We start from the raw sequence: 20,689 nt of genomic DNA on the forward strand, positions 1-20,689 counted from the left end.
AATATACCTTCCATAGGACTGTCATTTTCAGTACATTTTCACCGTATGCCCTTGTCTCTGTCTCCTTTCTAAGGAAAGCAATCCCAATATTTTCAATCTCTTTTAGGAGGAAAGTTTTTCCAGGCCCCTAATCATTTGTCACCCTTCTCTGAATCCCCTCTAATTCTGCAATATCCTTTTTAAGATGTTGTTACCAGTACTACACAGCATTCATAGAATCATAGAATATCAGGGTTGGAAGGGACCTCAGGAGGTCATCTAGTCCAACCCCCTGCTCAAAGCAGGACCAATCCCCAACTAAATCATCTCAGCCAGGGCTTTCTCAAGCCTGATCTTAAAAACCTCTAAGGAAGGAGATTCCACCACCTCGCTAGGTAACCCATTCCAGTGCTTCACCACCCTCCTAGTGAAAAACTTTTCCTAATATCCAACCTAAACTTCCCCCAGTGCAGCTTGAGACCATTATTCCTTGTTCTGTCATCTGCTACCACTGAGAACAGTCTAGATCTATCCTCTTTGGCACTCCTTTTCTGGTAGTTGAAAGCAGATCCCCCCATCATTCTTCTCTTCTGCAGACTAAACAATCCCAGTTCCCTCAGCCTCTCCTCATAAGTCATGTGCTCCAGCCCCCTAATCATTTTTGTTGCCCTCCACTGGATTCTTTCTAAATTTTCCACATCCTTCTTGTACTGTGGGGCCCAAAACTGGACACAGTACTCCAGATGAGGCCTCACCAATGCCGATTAGAAGGGAATGATCACGTCCCTCGATCTGCTGGCAATGCCCCTACTTATACAGCCCAAAATGCCATTAGCCTTCTTGGCAACAAGGGGCGCACTGCTGACTCATATCCAGCTTCTTGTCCACCGTAATCTCTAGGTCCTTTTCTGCAGAACTGCTGCCTAGTCACTCGGTCCCTAATCTGTAGCAGTACACGGGATTCTTCCATCCTAAGTGCAGGACTCTGCACTTGTCCTTGTTGAACCTCATCAGGTTTCTTTTGGCCCAATCCTCTAATATGTCTAGGTCTCTCTGTATCCTATCCCTACCCTCCAGCGTATCAACCACTCCTCCCAGTTTAATGTCACCACAAACTTGCTGAGGGTGCAGTCCATGCCATCCTTCAGATCATTAATGAAGATATTGAACAAAACAGGCCCCAGGACCGACCCTTGGGGCACTCCGCTTGATACCGGCTGCCAACTAGACATGGAGCCATTGATCACTACCGTTGAGCCTGATGATCTAGCCAGCTTTCTATCCACCTTATAGTCCATTCATCCAGCCCATACTTTAACTTGCCGGCAAGAATACTGTGGGAGACCGTATCAAAAGCTTTGCTAAAGTCAAGAAATAACATGTCCACTGCTTTCCCCTCATCCACAGAGCCAGGCAATTAGGTTAGTCAGGCATGACTTGCCCTTGGTGAATCCATGCTGACTGTTCCTGATCACTTTCCTCTCCTCTAAGTGCTTCAAAATTGATTCGAGATGGGGCAGCACCATTGATTTAAACAATATTTTCCACAGTATTATCCATAACATTCTTCATGAAATCTAACATTTTGGTTGCTTTTTTGATCACAGCTGCATGCTGAGAAGAGGTCTCTATTGCATGGTCCATAGTGATGCCCAGATCCCTTTCCTAAAGTGACACAGTTAACTTAGAGACCTGTAAGGTGTATGAATAGTTTAATTTTTTCCCTTCCACTATACTTGCTTTTAGTAACATTAAACTTAATTTGTCATCATCTTGCCCAGTCGTCCAGCTTAGTTAGTTCCTTTGAAGTTCCTCAAAGTCGTCTTAGTCCTGACTAACCAAAATAACTTTGTGTCATCTGCAATTTTTCCTGCTTCTCTGCTCACCACTCTTTCCAGATTATTAATAGCTATATTAATCAACATGGGACCTTGTATGGAACCTTGAGGCACCCACTTGAGTAGTCTTTGGCAAGAGACCGTGCCAAAGGTCCGTCACAACATCATTGTGAGGTAGAGAAGAATTATTAGCCACCGTTTACAGTTGGGGAATGGCACAGAGAAGGACAGTGACTTGTCCAACTTCACACAATAGGCAACAGGCTTAAAACAAACAAAAGGAAATATTTCTTCACACAACACACAGTCAACTTGTGGAACTCCTTGCCAGAGGATGTTGTGAAGGCCAAGAACATAACAGGATTCAAAAAAGAACTAGATACATTCATGGAGGATAGGTCCATCAATGGCTATTAGCCAGAATGGGCAGGGATGGTGTCCCTAGTCTCTGTTTGCCAGAAGCTGGGAATGAGCGACAGGGGATGCATCACTTGATGATTACCTGTTCTGTTCATTCCCTCTGAAGCACCTGGCATTGGCCACTGTCGGAAGACAGGATACTGGGCTAGATGGACCCTTGTTCTGACCCAGTAGGGCTGTTCTTATGGTGTAAGCTGCGGTAGGGCTGGGATTGACACCCAGATATCTGTCATGTCTGTGTAGACTTAGTACAGGTCTGTCCTTCAGCATTCCATGTAAACCCTGTGAACAAAAATCCCTATGCAACACAATGACAATTCACCTCACTGTTAGTAATTCACTGGAGGTTGCGCTGTACCCTGGGATGAGATCATCTTAATATTTCATTGAACCTTTGTGGGGTATATTTGTTACTATTTTGTATCCAGTGGTATCTACTCTGTACATCTAACAGAGTCACTTCCGGGGCCGAACTGTCTTCGGGGCTGGCCCTCACGCGTAGTTTTCCAGAATTGGAACATATTGCAAGATTCACTTAGATACGGAGGCATTTCCCCAAAAAGCCAGGTCAAGGCTCTCTCGCAAGCCAGTCACGAGGGTCTGACCACACTATAGCCCAGATTCAGCCACCCTATCTCATGGAGTAGTAACTAACCCAGTGAGCTGTCCTACTGATTTCAATAAAGTGTTAAGCTTTGTGTGAGTAAGGCTGGAAGAATGACACCAGCAGAGCAGCTGTAATTCAAAGAGAAGGCCATTCGTCTCTTTTAAAGGTCTAACAGTGTCTCTGATGACTAAATAGGTCACCCAGGTGCTAGGATTGTTATAGGAGGGCTTTCTGTCCATATTTATGTATATAGTTAACAGATAAGGTGCTGGTAGAAGATAGCGCTCAAGACTACGCAGCATAGTCCCTGTGTTTTGTAGGACTGATAAAATGTCTTGTGCTCTGCAAATAGCTCCCACCGGCAGGTGTTAGCATTGCTGAACAAGTATTAGGAATGTGGTAGCAATGTCCCTAGCCACAAAACCGATCTGATGTGAACGTCCATATTATTCCTACAAATACCATATTTCGAGTTCCCAGCTAGAGTGCACTGCTACAGCAGGGGCGGGGGTCAGGGAAGAGCAGCTTCTGCTCTCCATCGGCCTAGGTCTGAAGGCAGTGCCGGCACCAGCACCAGTGCAGAAGTAAGGGTGGGAATAGTACATGATGGCACTCTTACCTCTGCGCTGCTGCTGGTGGCGGCCCTGCCTTCAGAGCTGGGCGATTGCTGCAGCTTCCCAGCTCTGAAGGCAGCACAGAAGGGCAGCAATACCCTATCACGGATATTTGCTCATAGTTCCCAAATCTGCCCGGACGGAAATCGGACGACCAAAAAAGAGTCTTCCCAGGAAAACCCAGATGTATCATAACCCTACCTACAAACAAAACTGATCTGATGTGCAATACCTGAAACGTTAAGGTCTAGACCTTTATTTTAATAGACGGTGTAATTTAGGGCAATGCACAATTTTAAAGAAAATCAACAGTGGGAATTGACATCCAACTGTTCAGCAGACACCAGACTGGGGTGTATAATACCCTCTTTTATGTAGCAATATGAACATAATTGTAATCTAATTGTAAAGGTCAGATGTTTTTTGGAAGAGTTACAAAATGAAAATGAATTTTCATGTGGTATAGGTCCAAATATACCAGATTAGGTATAGCGCTCATTTAGGCTGAAATTCACCCTAGTGTTGAGGGCCAGCACAAGTGCTATGCATGACTTAACTCCCATTTAAGGCCTTGAGGTAAGAAAGGAAAAATGGCCTTGTGATTATAGCAGGCTGGGACCCAGTGGACCTGGGCTCACTTCCTGGTTCTGACACAGAATTCCTGTGAGACCTTGGGCATGTCACTTAATCTGCGGTGTGCCCTAGTTCCACATTAGTACAAGGGGGATATTTCCCTACCACACAGGAATGTCATGAGGATAAAATCCATTGATGAGATTAAATCCACGAATGAGAGCACTGAGGTAACTTTGGTGATGAAGGCTGTGTAAATCCCTAGATAAATTAGAGGGGATATGCCAGAACATAGCCCTTCTTGTGGCTCTTTGTAAGAGCAGAGACAAGGTGGGTGAGGTGATATCTTTCACTAGACCAGCATTCAGCTATATTATGCTTCTCCAGGACTGATGAATTGTGTTGTGGAACATTAAATCTCCTGCAGAACACATGGAGGTGAGGTAAGAAAAGTGATCTTCATTATAAGGAAAGAAAACAGGCTTCAAAGCCACCAAATCCTTAAAACGTCAGCCACCTAAAAGCCACCCATGATTCGACTTACAAGCCGACTGCTCTAACGGCTTGAAGAGTCAGGGTTACTGAAGGGGTCTGATTTGCAACTGACCGAGCGTCATTTTCAAAGAACATTGATCGAAGAAAAGACTAGCTTGGAGAGGGGCTGTTTATGTAGGTAGCCTTATTTGTTTTGTTTTGTTTTCCCAGTCTGATTGCCCCTGCTCTCTAGAGGCTTGGAGTGTATTGCCTGCTGCTCCTCTGCAGCTAAGATCAAGCTTATAATACAGATGGAGTGCTTCTGCTTCTGAATACGGCTGCTCTGCAGAGATAAGGGAGCCTTTAGCAGAGAATATTCAGCGTTGCCCCTCTCTCTCTGGAAAAGACTGTGCAACCATAAATAAAAAGCTGTTACTTCTGAACTGTTAAGTTAAACAATACTGACTTGCATAAATAGTTGGAATTTGATGAAAGGAGGCTGTTTAAATCACTTGCAATGCCCTAAAGCTGCTACTGATTTCAGGTCTCTGTGTGCTCTCTTCATTTTGTGTTGCTGATGCCGCTGCCAACATGCAATCATTTAGGAACCTGGATGAAATATTGGCTCACATTTCTTCCCTCCTTGCCTTGAATGCGTTTGGCATGCTGTTCTTCAGCCACTCTTGTCAGCAGGACGCCTTTCACTGTATTATATCTCTGTGGAAGTGAACACAGCAACAGATTGTTTCCGAATAGCTGTAACATTCCCTATTTGTGGTCATGGATGGGAAAACACACAGGCCCCACCTTCCAGAAATGGATCTGCCTTTGAAGTCCTAAAATAATTTTCCGGTCGACTGGTAGTCTTTAGTATAAAGAGACAGTAAAGCAGTGAGAAGCACTGCCTGCTTAACCAATCCCCTTAAAGAGGAAAAGCTAAAAGAGTTTTAATACGAACCACCAAACTTTAAACCTGCATATATAGCATGAAAGCTAAAAGGAGCAAACTTGTTTAGCAAAGAAAGGTTTAGCTCCGATAGGGCGATCATTTAAAATGAAGCCATGTGGAAGAAGAGAGGGGGGCTTCCTAGACTTCGCAGAGTTTAAGTTGTACAGAGCACAGCTTCAGTAATCCTTCATTTTCCAGGCTCTCCGTACAGGCAGAAAAATCACTGCACCCAGGAACGTGCTACCATCATATTGCCACTGTATTCTGAGCCTGTAAAGAGATATATTAAAAACAAAGGTAATAATAAGTGTCAGCAAGACCAGGTGAGCTGACTCCCATCCAGGACTGGCATATAGATCCTGCACTTAGACTCTACCACAATAATTAGCAGTGTTTCACATCCTGATGTGCCAGAGGAGGGAGTCGGACTGGCACAAGGGCAGGGGGGAAGCCACTCCTCAGAGATTTGCATCCTGAGGAAAGGAATAAAGCAGAAGAGAACTAGCGTGACTTTGCACTCTGCAGCCAGCACACTCACACTCTGATTGCAACAGGAGTTGCACGGCTGGGGAGTGGAGAGGCTTGCATGCAGCAGCATCACTAGCCCAGTGTTCCTCACTGGTACTGAGAGCGAGATCTCCTAATGACAGTGAAAGAGCAGGTACTGTAGAGTGCATGGAAGGACAGGCAGGGGAATGTTCAGACAAGAAGAGATGAAAGAGGATCTTTTGCAAACTAGACACTGAGATACAAATTTTGGGATTTGTCCTGCATGGTGAAGCCTACTGGATCAATTTAAAAAAAATACATGGAGATATACCTTTCTTATAGAACTGGAAGGGACCCTGAAAGGTCATTGAGTCCAGCCCCCTACCTTCACTAGCAAGACCAAGTACTGATTTTGCCCCTGATCCCTCAGTGGCTCCCCCAAGGATTGAGCTCACAGTTCTGGGTTTAGTACGCTAATGCTTAAACTGCTGAGCTATCCCTCCCCCAAGGGGGCTCTTGCTGATTAGAACATCCCTCCTACAGAACTGGCAGGTTTTAATGGCTCTGGAACAGAGTACCTGGGATGTTGCTGGCTAGCATATGAGGTTGTTTTGGGGGCAGGTAGGAGGAGTATGTGGTAATTATATTTCTAATTGTTCCTGTGATAGCATAAATACAAAACACACCAGAACCAACTGTAGACGGATGGCAACCTGCCCCACCAAACCCACACATCTCTAAGGGTATGTCTACACTACAGGATTATTCCGATTTTACATAAACCGGTTTTTTAAAACAGATTGTATAAAGTCGAGTGCACGCAGCCACACTACGCACATTAATTCGGTGGTGTGCGTCCATGTACCGAGGCTAGCGTCGATTTCTGGAGCGTTGCACTGTGGGTAGCTATCCTGTAGCTATCCCATAGTTCCCGCAGTCTCCCCCGCCCATTGGAATTCTGGGTTGAGATCCCAATGCATGATGGTGCAAAAACAGTGTCGCGGATGATTCTAGGTAAATGTCGTCACTCAATCCTTCCTCTGTGAAAGCAATGGCAGACAATCATTTTGCGCCCTTTTTCCCTGGATTGCCCTGGCAGATGTCATAGCATGGCAACCATGCAGCCCGTTTAGCCTTTTGTCACTGTCACCGTATGTGTACTGGATGCTGCTGACAGACGCGGTACTGCACTGCTACACAGCAGCATTCATTTGCCTTTGCAAGGTAGCAGAGACAGTTACCAGCCCTATATCACCGTCTGCAATTGGAAATTGGCGATGACGTTTATCAGTCATTTTGTACCGTCTGCTGCTGTCATGGGTGCTCCTGGCTGGCCTCACTGAGGTCGGCCGGGGGCGCATGGACAAAATTGGGAATGACTCCCCAGGTCATTCCCTTCTTTATGTTTTGTCTAAAAATAGAGTCAGTCCTGCCTAGAATATGGGGCAAGTCTACTAGAGAACCAGAGAGAACAGCTGCTCCAGGTCAGAGCCCCAGAGATCCCACAGAAATGATGATGCCATTCTAGGGGGTGCCCCTGCAACAACCCCACCCGTTGCTTCCCTCCTTCTCCAACCCTCCTGGGCTACCATTGCAGTGTCCCCCCATTTGTGTGATGAAGTAATAAAGAATGCAGGAATAAGAAGCACTGACTTTTTAGTGGGATAAAATGAGGGGGAAGCAGCCGCCCGCTGCTATGATAGTCCAGGCAGTACAGAATCTTCATTAGACATGAAAGGGGGGGGTGAGGAGCTCAGCCCCCAGTTGCTATGATCAGGACGGTTTTCAATCCTTTTGCACCGTCTGCCGGGAATGACCAGGAGTCATTCCCATTGTTGCCCAGGCGCCCCCGGCTGACCTCATCGAGGCCAGCCAGGAGCACTCACAGGATGATGAGGATGGTTTTCCATCATTTTGTACCGTCTGCCATCAGGAAAGGAAGGGGAGGGGCTGCTGCTGTTCAGCACCGCAGCACCGCGTCTACCAGCAGCATGCAGTAGACATACGGTGACACTGAAAAAAGGCGAGAAACGATTGTTTCCCTTTTCTTTCACTGGGGGGGGGCAGGGGGGTAAATTGATGACATATACCCTGAACCACCCGGGACAATGTTTTTGACCCTTCAGGCATTGGGAGCTCAGCCAAGAATGCAAATGCTTTTCGGAGACTGCGGGGACTGTGGGATAGCTGGAGTCCTCAGTCCCCGCTCCCTCCCTCCATGAGCGTCCATTTGATTCTTTGGCTTTCCGTTACACTTGTCATGCAGCACTGTGCTGAGTCCCTGCTGTGGCCTCTGTCTGGAGATTTTTTCAAATGCTTTGGCATTTCGTCTTCTGGAACGGAGCTCTGATAGAACGGATTTGTCTCCCCATAAAGCGATCAGATCCAGTATCTCCCGTACAGTCCATGCTGATCAGCGCTCCACGCTGGGCAAACAGGAAATGAAATTCAAAAGTTCGTGGGGCTTTTCCTGTCTACCTGGCCAGTGCATCCGAGTTCAGATTGCTGTCCAGAGCGGTCACAATGGTGCACTGTGGGATACCGCCTGGAGGCCAATACCGTCGAATTGCGGCCACACTAACCCTAATCCGACATGGCAATACCGATTTAAGCGCTACTCCCCTTGTCGGGGAGGAGTACAGAAATCGATTTTAAGAGCCCTTTATATCAATATAAAGGGCTTCGTTGTGTGGACGGGTGCAGCATTAAATCGGTTTAATGCTGCTAAATTCGGTATAAACACGTAGTGTAGACCAGGCCTAAGACAGTAACTCAGTTGGCTGGAAGACCAACAGAGGGGTCAGAGGAGTAAACACATATCCAATCCTCAGGTCACCACCTTGTCACGGTATCTATAATCAGTGACATGATGACTTTTCCACCACTGGCTCACATCTCTCCCTTTCCCTCAATGAGAATAGTAATAAGGCTTCATTGGGTAACTCACTTCTCCTTGAAGTGGTGTAGAAAAAGCTTCTGATGTGTTCATCTATAATAACCACATTCCATGAGTCTTATCAGATGGCAAACAGAGGCTAGGGACACCATCCCTGCCCATCCTGGCTAATAGCCACTGATGGACCTATCCTCCAAGTACTTATCTAGTTTTTTTTTTTGAAACCTGTTATAGCACTAGAAAAGGTTCAGAGAAGGGCAACTAAAATGATTAGGGGTTTGGAACAGGTCCAATAAGAGGAGAGAGTAAAGTGGCTAGGACTTTTCAGCTTGGAAAGGAGGAGACTAAGGGGGGATATGATAGAGGTATATAAAATCATAAGTGATGTGGAGAAAGTAGATAAGGAAAAGTTATTTACTTATTCCCATAATACAAGAACTAGGGGCCATCAAATGAAATTAATAGACAGTAGGTTTAAAACAAATAAAAGGAAGTTCTTCTTCACACAGCGTGCAGTCAACTTGTGGAACTCCTTGCCTGAGGAGGTTGTGGAGGCTAGGATTATAACAGAGTTTAAAGGGGAACTGGATAAATTCATGGAGGTTAAGTCCATTAATGGCTATTAGCCAGGATGGGTAAGGAATGGTGTCCCTAGCCTCTGTTTGTCAGAAGGTGGAGATGGATGGCAGGAGAGAGATCACTTGATCATTACCTGTTAGGTTCACTCCCTCTGGGACACCTGGCATTGGCCACTGTAGGTAGACAGGATACTGGGCTAGATGGACCTTTGGTCTGACCCAGTATGGCCATTCTTATGTTCTTATGTTCACAACATCCTCTGGCAAGGAGTTCCTCAGGTTGACTGTGTGTTGTGTGAAAAAATACTGCCTTTTGTTTGTTTTAAACCTGCTGCCTATTAATTTCAACTCAGCCATGCCTATGCTGCTGAGCATGCTGCTGCTGTATGTGCTACCGCAGTGACATTACTATTTATACTTGTGCTAGGTCAATGCACGCTAGCATGAGTATGTGTACATGGGCAGGGGAAGGCACACCCCTAGCTCATAGTGTAGATGTAGCCTCAGAGAACCATTCTCCTCTGGTCTGGCATTTAAATGAACTCCTTGAATCAGAGGATGGCATGCGTGGAACAGAGTCCCCTTTGGTCTTCTGGAGGATTATGTTGTTCTTGTCATTTGTGACTGAAGCTGCTGACGGTGGTTTTACGTCTTGGGAGGACAGTGGTGGCTAAAAAGAATGACGTGGGAGTGGCAGTCCTCTGTGTATGAAGTGCATGGGTAGCTCTATGCTGAGGAAGGGATTGCAGTCAGTGCCTGCTGAGTCTGATGCTGTTTACAACCCAGACTCTGTGCCTGAAGATCCATAGGGCAGCTGATCTCAAACTGGGTAACCTCATCGCTGACTACTGCCGGCAGCCTGATCGACCTGTTGCTGATGATTCCCAGCTGTCAACAGCAATGGTGCACTGGATCATGGTAAGCTTCAGTGTGTCCTTGGAGCATTGCTTCTGGCCGCTTCACATCCGGTTTGCCCGCTTTCCGTTTATGCTTTAGCATTCTGGTGTCGTCCATCCTCAAAACGTGACCGGCCCGGTGTAACTATGGTGTGGTAAGCCTGGCTTCACTCCCTGTGGAGCAAGTATAAAGAATCATAGAAGATTAGGGTTGGAAGAGACCTCAGGAGGTCATCTAGTCCAACCCCCTGCTCACCAACTAAATCATCCCAGCCAGGGCTTTGTCAAGGCAGGCCTTAAAAACCTCTAAAGATGGAGATTCCACCACCACCTTAGGGAACCCATTCCAGTGCTTCTCCACCCTCCTACTGAAATAATGTTTCCTAATATCCAACCTAGACCTCCCCCACTGCAACTTGAGATCTTTGCTTCTTGTTCTGTCATCTGCCACCACTGAGAATAGCCGAGCTCCATCCTCTTTGGAACCTTCCTTAGGTAGTTGAAGGCTGCTATCAAATCTCCCCTCACTCTTCTCTTTTGCAGACTAAATAACCCCAGTTCCCTCAGCCCCTCCTCGTAAGCCATGTGCCCCATCCCCCTAATCATTTTTATTGCTCTACACTGGACTCTCTCCAATTTGTCCACATCCCTTCTATAGTGAAGGGACCAAAACTGGACACAATACTCCAGATGTGGCCTCACCAGTGCCGAATAGACGGGAATAATCACTTCCCTCGATCTGTTGGCAATGGTCCTACTAATATGCCATTGGCCTTCTTGGCAACAAGGGCACACTGCAGACTCATATCCAGCTTCTTGTCCGCTGTAATCCCCAGGTCCTTAGAAACCATGGAAACCATATTCTGTGATTCTATGTACTTGCTCCACAGGGACTGAAGCCATGCTTATTACGTGCCAGAACCTCGTCAATGGTAATTTTATCCTGCCATTTGACGCAGAGCATGGCATGCAGATGTCATAAATGGAACTTACCAAAAGTTTGATGTGATGCTTGTAGCAGGTCCAGGTCTCACACCCATACAACAAGTTGGACAGCACTACCTCTTTAACTTTAACTTTGAACTGGGTTTGAAGCTTAATGCCATGTTGCTGCCAGATTCTGTCCGATAGTCTGCCAAACTATGAACTGGCTTTGTTGATATGCTGTTTCAGCTCCTTGCCAGTAACACCGTTGGACAATATACTACTGAGATAGCCGAAGTCTGTGACAGCATTAAGATGTGGGTTGCTGATGGCGACTTTTGCTTTCCTGGAGGGTGTCCCTGGCGTAGGTTGATACATGACCTCTGTCTTTTTCAGATTGATTGTCAGCCCGTACCTTTCTGCAGAGTCTGCGAATCTGTCCATAATCAATTGTCTATCTTCCCAGAGTATGTGCCTCAAGAGCACAGACACTGGCATATAGCAGCTCATCAACAATTGCCTTGAAGAACTTTGTGGAAGATCACAGCCTGCTCAGATTAAATAATTTTCCAGAGGATTGGAAACGTATCCTGATACCAGCATTCAGGTCTCTTGTAGCATCATCAAGGATAGCTTAAATGTGAGTGGCTAAATTATGCAGTCCTGCTTAATACCATTAATGACAGGAAATTAGTCCAACAGAACATCTATGCTGACTCGACTTGAGCATTCCATCAGGAAATAGTCTCATCACATTGGTGAATTTTTCTGGACAACCAAACTTATGTAATAATTGCCAAGGGCGTCAGATGCTTTAGCCAGGTCAATAAAGACAGTGTAAAGATCCTGTTGCCGTTCTATGAATTTCTCCTGTCTCTGGTGGGCTACCAATATAATATCTGCCATTCCTCGCTTTGACCTAAAACTGCATTGCCACTCCAGTAGCACACGATTAGCGATGTTGCATAGCACATGACTGAATGGTACTCTAGTCAGAACATTTCCAGTGACAGCGAGTAACAAAATACTGAGATAGTTACTACAGCTGGACTTTTAACCTTTCCTCTTGCCTATGGTGACAATGGTGGTGTCTTTGAAGTCTTGCAGTACATCTTCAGTACTCCATGTATTGAGAAATAGTCCGTGCAGTTGCCTCAGCAGGTTCTCATCTCCATACTTGAATATTTCTGCAGGAATGCCACCAGATCCGGGAGCTCTGCAGTTCTTCGTGGCACTGATTGCAGTGCTGGCTTCATCAAGGGACTGGACTACATCCATGTTGCCATGACATGTTGGCTGATCCACTACTCTTATTAGTGCCTCATTTGTGATACTGGATGGTGTCACAGAGTGTCATGCTGTTACCCAGGGTTCTTTCAACTCAAAGCTCTTGGTAACTTTTACTCTGTGCGAGGAGGTGTCAGGAAATAAATCAGGGGAGACACAGCTGTCTGACTGATAGATGGCTGGCACAAACAGGACAACACAAGAGTGCTTTCACTTAAAGCTAAACTTTACTAGCCTCAAGCACTTGCACACATCCGCAACAGATTAGTAAAACACCCCCAACCCTTGATAATTACCAGAGCTGAGTGTGGCTTTCCAGTGACACAGCGGCAGCCCGTCTGCCGCTGGTGAACAGAAGATGCATCCAGAGGGACAGACCAGTCTCGAAGAGTCCCCAAACAAGTCCCTTTATTTATACATTCGTAATAGAATGACATGTCCCTTAAGGAAACCTTGTTAAGTAAGCTTTTCAATGATCAAGCAAGAAGTTCCTTCTGATTATTGATTAACCAGGTGTGGGTTTTTCCAGAGCCTGCAGCCTTGAGACCCCAAGAGACATTCCTGGGGCACATCCTGCTCTTCTAAAATGTATCAGCAACTTCAACACCATTCTTATCAAGAAGGACGCGGGGTCAAGCTGCCCTTTCTGTGGCACCCAAAACCCCCTCCCGTCCTGCCTTTGTCAAGCTGAGATTGCTGAATGGCCAATTTACAGATTGCTGCCTTTAACAATAAGCCATAGTGGTTCAAGCACTTTACTGGTTTGCCAAAGTCTCTCTGTACAATGCGTGGAACAGAGCACCTTTGGGACTGCATAAGGACCATGTAAAATCAGAGAGAAACACAGGAATTGCCAAAGTAACAGATAATCCCACTGGCTCATCTCACCCAGATTCTGTTTGACGGTGTCCACTACCAGTGGCAACACATCCCACAGTGTCTAATAAGTGAAGTTTCTTCCTGACCTCCATTGGTCAGTGGTTGCCTTGTGCCCTCAAGCAGGAGGGTTTATAACCCTTCTACATCCTATTAAATGTAGCTGTAGCTATTCTAGGGATCCTTATAAAGGTCTAGTCACTGAGGAGGACCTTGTAAAGATTCCCCGGCCCTGGGGTTTTCACATCAGGAGATGACGAGGCCCTCACATCTCACTCAACCTTAACGTAGACAAAGCTGTCATGAAGTTACTGGGAGAGCTGTTTGAGTAAATATAAGGCAGGGTAGCACCTACTGTGCAGGTAGGCACTGGGTGAATGAATATCCCTGTGAAACTACCGCTGAAGCAAAGCAAGCTTTCAAGGGAGACATTACAGATGGAAATACAAAGCAGCAGCACCTGACTGCTCCTCAAAATGAACTGGGTTCACCCAGGAGACCAGGGTAGCTGTTACAGGGAAAATGGATGGAGTATATGGAAGGCTCCATTGGCAGGTAGCTGCTGGAAGGATTTAAGGCAGGAACATATTGTTAGTACATGGATACGGTTCCTTGCTATCAGGTGGTTCCTTTGGGAATTCCTCAGCAATGGACGTGATTTAAAACCCTGCTGGGATTTCCCGTTCTGGAAAGCAAATTGGAGAGAATGGATTTTTTAAAAAAGTTTTGTTAAGTTTTGTTTAAGATAGTTAAAAGAAAGACACATTGTTCTGAGATGTACCCAGCAATTCAGGGGCTGCTATGGAGTCTTACACTGGGAGCAGGGGAGAAGCTGTTAAAGGTCAGGTTGCAAAACAGTTTCCATTTGAAGGCCTCATTTGCACGTGCCTGCTGTTCACAACCATTGTGGGCCCCTTGCAATTTCCCTCTGTTAAGGGCAGCATGTAGCTGCCCTGCCTCAGGAGCTAGGCAGGGCCTGAGGTATAATGCAGAAAGCCACAGTCTGATCCCTGCTTCCCGCTCACTCCATGCAGGAAGGACTCTATGCCTGCTTTTCCATGGTGCAGATCATTTCTCCCTCCATGTGAGCCTGGCCTTCGGGCTGGTGCTTTGAGGCGGAGTGGAGCCACGGTGTTGTCCATGCCCACCCCTGCATGCCCATTCCCTGCCCACTTCTGTAGGAGTAGGAGAAGCAGCCCCTGGGAGGCTGCTCTCACCATGTGCTGCAGCCTGCAATATGAATAGCCCATGTAGGAATGTAAAGGGCTTCCTCACACACCCCTTCACAGGCCCAGGGCTCAGCTGGGAGCTGGCATACGAGTAAGCACCTAAAGAGGGGTATGTCAGTGCAAAGCCTTCCAAACGTTAACGTTATTGACTTAGCTACATACAGTCACTCCCCATCATCCCCCCGTCACACACACACTCTGTGAGGATCTTACAGCATCAGAAGCTTTGAGTGCACTGAGAGTCACATGGATGGACCTTTGGCTGTGTGTGGACGCAAGCACACCCATGCGGCACTCGGTGCAGGATGGAAGCCTACAACAGTGAAGTTCTATGACACTGAAGGGACAGGATGGTTTGGAGAGGAAAAATGGTCTAGTGGTTAGAAGGCTAGCCTGGGATTCTGGAGACCCTGCTCGACCACAGGCTACGGTGGCGAGTCTCTGGGAATTGAACCCAGAACTCCTGAGTTCCAGTGCAGGGCCTTAATTGCAAGACCTTCCTTCACCTCCAACTTGGGATTGCAAGCCACTTGTGCTAGAAAACATAGCTCACTTTACCAGTCAAACAAGTGACTCATCCAGGATGTGTCTAGACACTCTTCCAGGTTGGCAGGTAAGGAAATACTCGAACAGCTAGCTAGACAGTGATATTCCAAGGCTACACATGGCACACAAAGGAGTTGTGATGTCAGGATTGTCAACGACAGGCCTGATCCTTGAAAGAGCAACTTTCCTGATATTATTTCCAGTCCTGATATTTGAGGCCAAGAGTTAGACGTCTGGTAGGGTGGCTCAGGAGAGAGTCCACTGCCGACTGCAGAGTGTCACACTAGTGGAGAGAGGAGACTTGCAGAAGGAAGATTCAGTCTATTTACTCTGACATTTTTTAGATTTCAGCAAAACTTGTTTTGAACTGAAATTTGATAAGCAGAGCATCATTTGCAAAGGGCACTGGCAAAAAATAGCTGGCATTTAAAAGGAGGTTAAGCCATCTCAGTGCAGCTGAAGAAAATCAGGGGTGATGTAACGGGGTGGTTAACCGCTCCTGCCGTGCCGGGCTTGAAACAGCCCAGGAGAGGGCTGTGGCTGGGGCAAGAAGCCTGGGCTGATTGGGGGAAAGTAGGCTCAGCTGGGGCCATGCCCCAATCAGGCCCAGCTGGCCCCTATAAAAGGCAATGAGCCAGAGCCCTAGGCAGTGTCCCTCTGCCTGTAGAGGGAGAAGGGTCTGGCTGCAAGGCGCCAAGCAGGGAACCTAGACTGGAGCACCTTATTTCTAGTCTGAATTTGTCTGGTATTGGCTTCTAAACTGTAGATCTTGTTACGCCTTTTTCACCTAGATTAAAAAGCCGTCTATCATCAGAAATTGATTCCCTGTAGGTACTTGATCAAAACACCTCTCAGTCCCTTCATTGGTTGGCTTCCCTAAATCTCACTATAAAGCATGTTTTCCAGGCGACAGATCATTCTTGTTGCTTTTATCTGAACCATTTCCAATGTATCAGCAACCTTTCTGAAGTGTGGACACCAGAACTGGACTCAATATCCAGAAGCAATGTTACCTTCCTACTTCTATTCAACATTCCCTTGCTTATGCATCCTTGAACTGCGTTCAGCCTCTTTGCTACGGCACTGCACTGGGACCTCGTGGCCATTTGGTATCTACGAGTATCCCTCAATCCTTTACAAAGTCACTGCTTTCCTTTCCCTTATCTTAATAGCTATCAGGGCCCCCAGTTGATAGTTCTTTAAAGTATTCATGCTGCATTAAAGATGACATGGGACACCCTCAGGATCTAACGGTGGTCATTATATTGCATCTTCCAGAGGAAAGTAGCAGTGAGAACCAAACCAAGGTAGTTCATGAGCATTAGGGAGCAAACATCTAGAAGAACTGTTTCAGCAATCTCTCTCACTGTTGACATTAGTCATTTTCTAAACTCTCCAAGGAGGTATTCAGATAGTTCAACCTCTTTCCCTGCTCCAGAAGGACATTTCAGGTCTTTTGCTTTGCACAATCCATAGCAGCCTCTAAGAAGATTATGTAGGCAGCAAATAGCACTTCATAAGAGGTCATTTTCTAAACGAGATGACCCATTTGCAAACATTGCTGCCAGATAGCAGGCTCTCTAGATAGCATTTTTGCAATTCTAATAGTTTCCTCTCTACACAGACACAAGGACCAAGTCCATCTCTAGGATCCCTGAACCTTAAACAAGACCCTGAGCAGGGAGTGCTGCAAGAAATCAGACAGCAAATCTCTGGCTTGTGAGAAGTGTCAGATTAACAACAGTGAAGACCAAAACTCTCTGTTTAAAGGGGCACAAAATGCTCACAGCTGTGCAAGCTTCCCCTTGCTGCTCAGCCCATGTGCGTCCACTCTGTTCTGGAGGAACCGTCTCTAGAGATGTTGAGTCTCCATTCCCATTCTGTTACTGTTGGCTGCTGTACACAGGGTTAGTGAGAGATGGCCCATGGCCTGACGAGACAAGATGGACAAAGGGAAGGAGGGGAAACAGAGGCAACAGCGAGGTGAAGTGACTTGCCCAAGGTCACACAACAGATCAATGGTAGAGCCAGCAACAGAAGTCAAATCTCCCTGAATCTGTCCAGTGCCCTGTCTACTGGGCCATTCTGCCTCTCATGTCCTTCTGAGGCTGCCAGCTGCGGTTGGACCAAGATCATCCGTTCATTTTGCACAGGCCATTGGGCAGTCTTAGATAACAAAAATGATGATGCCGTTTTTGGCCTCGTATGGATTGGAGCCACTAATCTAGATGCAAGTGTCTGTGGATCCCATTCCCAACTGTTTGAGCCAGCTAATTTCTTCCACACTATTGTTTTCCTTCCTTTAGCCTTAGTCCCATTTATATAGGTTTGGCTTTTTGCAACTATAATGGAGCACGCCCCATCCTGTCCTCACATGCCCCAGGAATCTCTCAGATTCTCTCTGAGTGGCAACTTCATGTGATTTTATTTACATTCCCATCAGCAGATGTGTGTCCGGGTCTCCCGCATGCCACCAAAGGGCCAGGTGTCGTGGAGGGGGGTGAACTGCGCCAAGTACACGCCCGAGCTCATGGCTTCATGAAGGAGCTGCCAAGTAATATCTCTGGCAAGTCAGGGGACCAGGGTGGAAGACAGACTGGCCTACTGGGAGGTGAGTCATTGCAACTGAGCGAGCAGCCCTGGTGTGGCTGTGTGTTTGCCTCACTCAGGACCCAGTCTAGTCCCTTTGTCTCTCCTCTGCATTCAGATCAGGCATCATCCTTCTCCAGGATGCATATGCCCAGTGGGGGATCATTGAGAGCACGGAAAAGACAGGCTCCCGGCTCTCTGTTCTTATGCGCGGACTCAGCACACCCCATCTGGAGCTGCAATTGAAGGGAAAGTCCTACCCAGGCCCAGGAGTGGAGTGTAGCTAGTGCAGATAGAACGAGGAGTCCTTGTGGCACCTTAGAAATTTGTTAGTCTGTAAGGTGCCACAAGGACTCCTCGTTCTTTTTGCTGATACAGACTAGCATGGCTACCACTCTGAGACCTAGTGCAGATGGAATTCCTGGGCAATTTAACTGCTAAAAAGCTAAGAAGTCTCAACTGAGCATGTACCAAATGCTATTTTTCATAGACTCATAAGTTGGCCAAATGTGGATGGATTTTCACAGACATGACAAAAGGCATATGCCTGACACAAAGATCACGCCCCAGCCGAGTTACACATCCCTGCTCCCTAGCATAGGAGTGCTAGAGCATTTCAAATAAAGTGGTTTTCAAACTTTTTTCATTTGAAGACCCCTAAAAATTTCAGATAGAGGTACAGACACCTTTGGGAATCTCAGACATAATCACAGAATATCAGGGTTGGAAGGGACGTCAGGAGATCATCTAGTCCAACCCCCTGCTCAAAGCAGGACCAATCCCCAACTAAATCATCCCAGCCAGGGCTTTGTCAAGCCTGACCTTAAAAACCTCTGAGGATGGAGATTCCGCCACCACCCTAGGTAACCCATTCCAGTGCTTCACCACCCTACTAGTGAAATAGTGTTTCCTAATATCCAACCTAAACCTCCCCCACTGCAACTTGAGACCATTACTCCTTGTTCTGTCATCTGGTACCACTGAAAACAGTCTAGATCCATCCTCTTTGGAACCCCCTTTCAGGTAGTTGAAAGCAGCTGTCAAATCCCCCCTCACTCTTCTCTTCTGCAGACTAAACAATCCCAGTTCCCTCAGCCTCTTCTCATTAGTCATGTGCTCCAGCCCCCTAATCTATAGTTCCCCAAGGGGCTGTGGACCACAGGTTGAAAACCACTGTTCTGTGGTAATGACAACCTTTAATGGACTCCTTAGACATAGTCTACAGACCCCCAGCGGTCCCCGGACCACAGGTTGAAAAGCATTGAAATAAAAGGTTGGCAGAATTTTTTGACATGGGAAAAACAACTTGTTTCCCGCTAGCCTCCTCCTTGGGAATGGCTGAACTGTTTTGGCTGAAATTTTTCAAGAAAATTCAGGCGTAGACAGATACCTATCATGGAAAATTTCAGACCAAATAGTTAAACGTTGGAAAAGTTACAAGCCATTGAGAATAGGATCCTATCATGGGGAGTGTCAGGCAACCTAAATAATGGACGATGCTACCAGCCCTGTCTATAATAATGTAGTTCAAATACGTCTTTCTTTTCCTTCCAGCATCCCAGCACTCTTTAGGTGAGCAGGGATCTGTTCTGATTATTCTTTAGGGAATTTTTTAACTCCCTATACATTAGACAAATGCACAAGCACATATTACAGGAATACAAAAACAAAGTTTACATTATTTTGGTCCAAGGAGTCAAATTAATTATCTTTTTTGGTGTGAAATATTTTGGATTAATTGAAATACACTATTCAATTTTCTACACATTATTATAATATTATACAGTCAGGTCAGAGAAAATACCCAGCTCTGAAATAGATTGTAATTGGTTTTTCAGTCGAATTTCTCTTATTTCAGGAAAATGAGCCTAATCAGACAGAGACTTTTAGCAGGATCTTCAGATTGCCCTTGCATTTACCACATTTCTCTTCTTTCATCCCTTCTGTGTCTCAGGGCTAATTTGATCCAGTGATGGATGAGTCCAGACTGTATGGAGCAAAATCATTCTCCTCTTTCTGGTCTCTACCCACATTTTCATTAGGTATGTCCATGCCCCATATCATATTTGCTTCTCTGAATCATTCCCTCACTACCAAGGTGCTGCTTGATACATTGCTTCAGGTGCTGGTCTGCTTTTCCCAGTTCTGGGTTTTAATGTTGCACCTTTTGGCTTCCACTAAGACCACTCACGGGAGTAAAGTGACTCATGTACAAATATTGCTCGAGCATGCAGGGCAGTAATCAGGAAGGCCAATTGGAGTTGCAGCTAGCAAGGGATGTGAAGGGTAACAAGAAGGGTTTCTTCAGGTATGTTAGCAATAAGAAAAAGGTCAGGGACCCTTACTGAATGGGGGAGGCAACCTAGTGACAGATGGTGTGGAAAAAGCTGAAATACTCAATACTTTTTTTTTGCTTTGGTCTTCACAGATTGGGCAGCACAGTATGGGGAGGAGGTGAGCAGCCCTCAGTGGTGAAAGAACAGGATATGGACTATTTAGAAAAGTTGGACATGCACAAGTCCATGGATCTGGATGCACTGCATCTGAGGGTGCTGAGGGAATTGGCTGACATGATTGCAGAACCATTGGCCATTATCTTTGAAAATTTGTGGCGAGCGAGGGAGGTCCCAGACAATGGGAAAAAGGCAAATATAGTGCCCATCTTTTAAAAAGGGCAGAAGGAGACTCTAGGGAACTACAGACTAGTCAGCGTCGCCTCAGTCCCTGGAAAAATCATGGAGCAGGTCCTCAAGGAATCCATTTTGAAGCACTTGGAGAAGAGGAAGGTGATCTGGAACAGTCAACATGGATTCACCAAGGGCAAGTCATGCTTGACCAAACTGATTGCCTTCTATGAGGAGATAACTGGCTCTGTGAATATGGGAAAGCAGTGGACGTGATATACCTTGACTTTAGCAAAGCTTT

This window comes from Mauremys mutica, chromosome 4 (genome assembly GCF_020497125.1).
Source record: "Mauremys mutica isolate MM-2020 ecotype Southern chromosome 4, ASM2049712v1, whole genome shotgun sequence".
In the NCBI taxonomy this organism is placed as follows: domain Eukaryota; kingdom Metazoa; phylum Chordata; order Testudines; family Geoemydidae; genus Mauremys; species Mauremys mutica.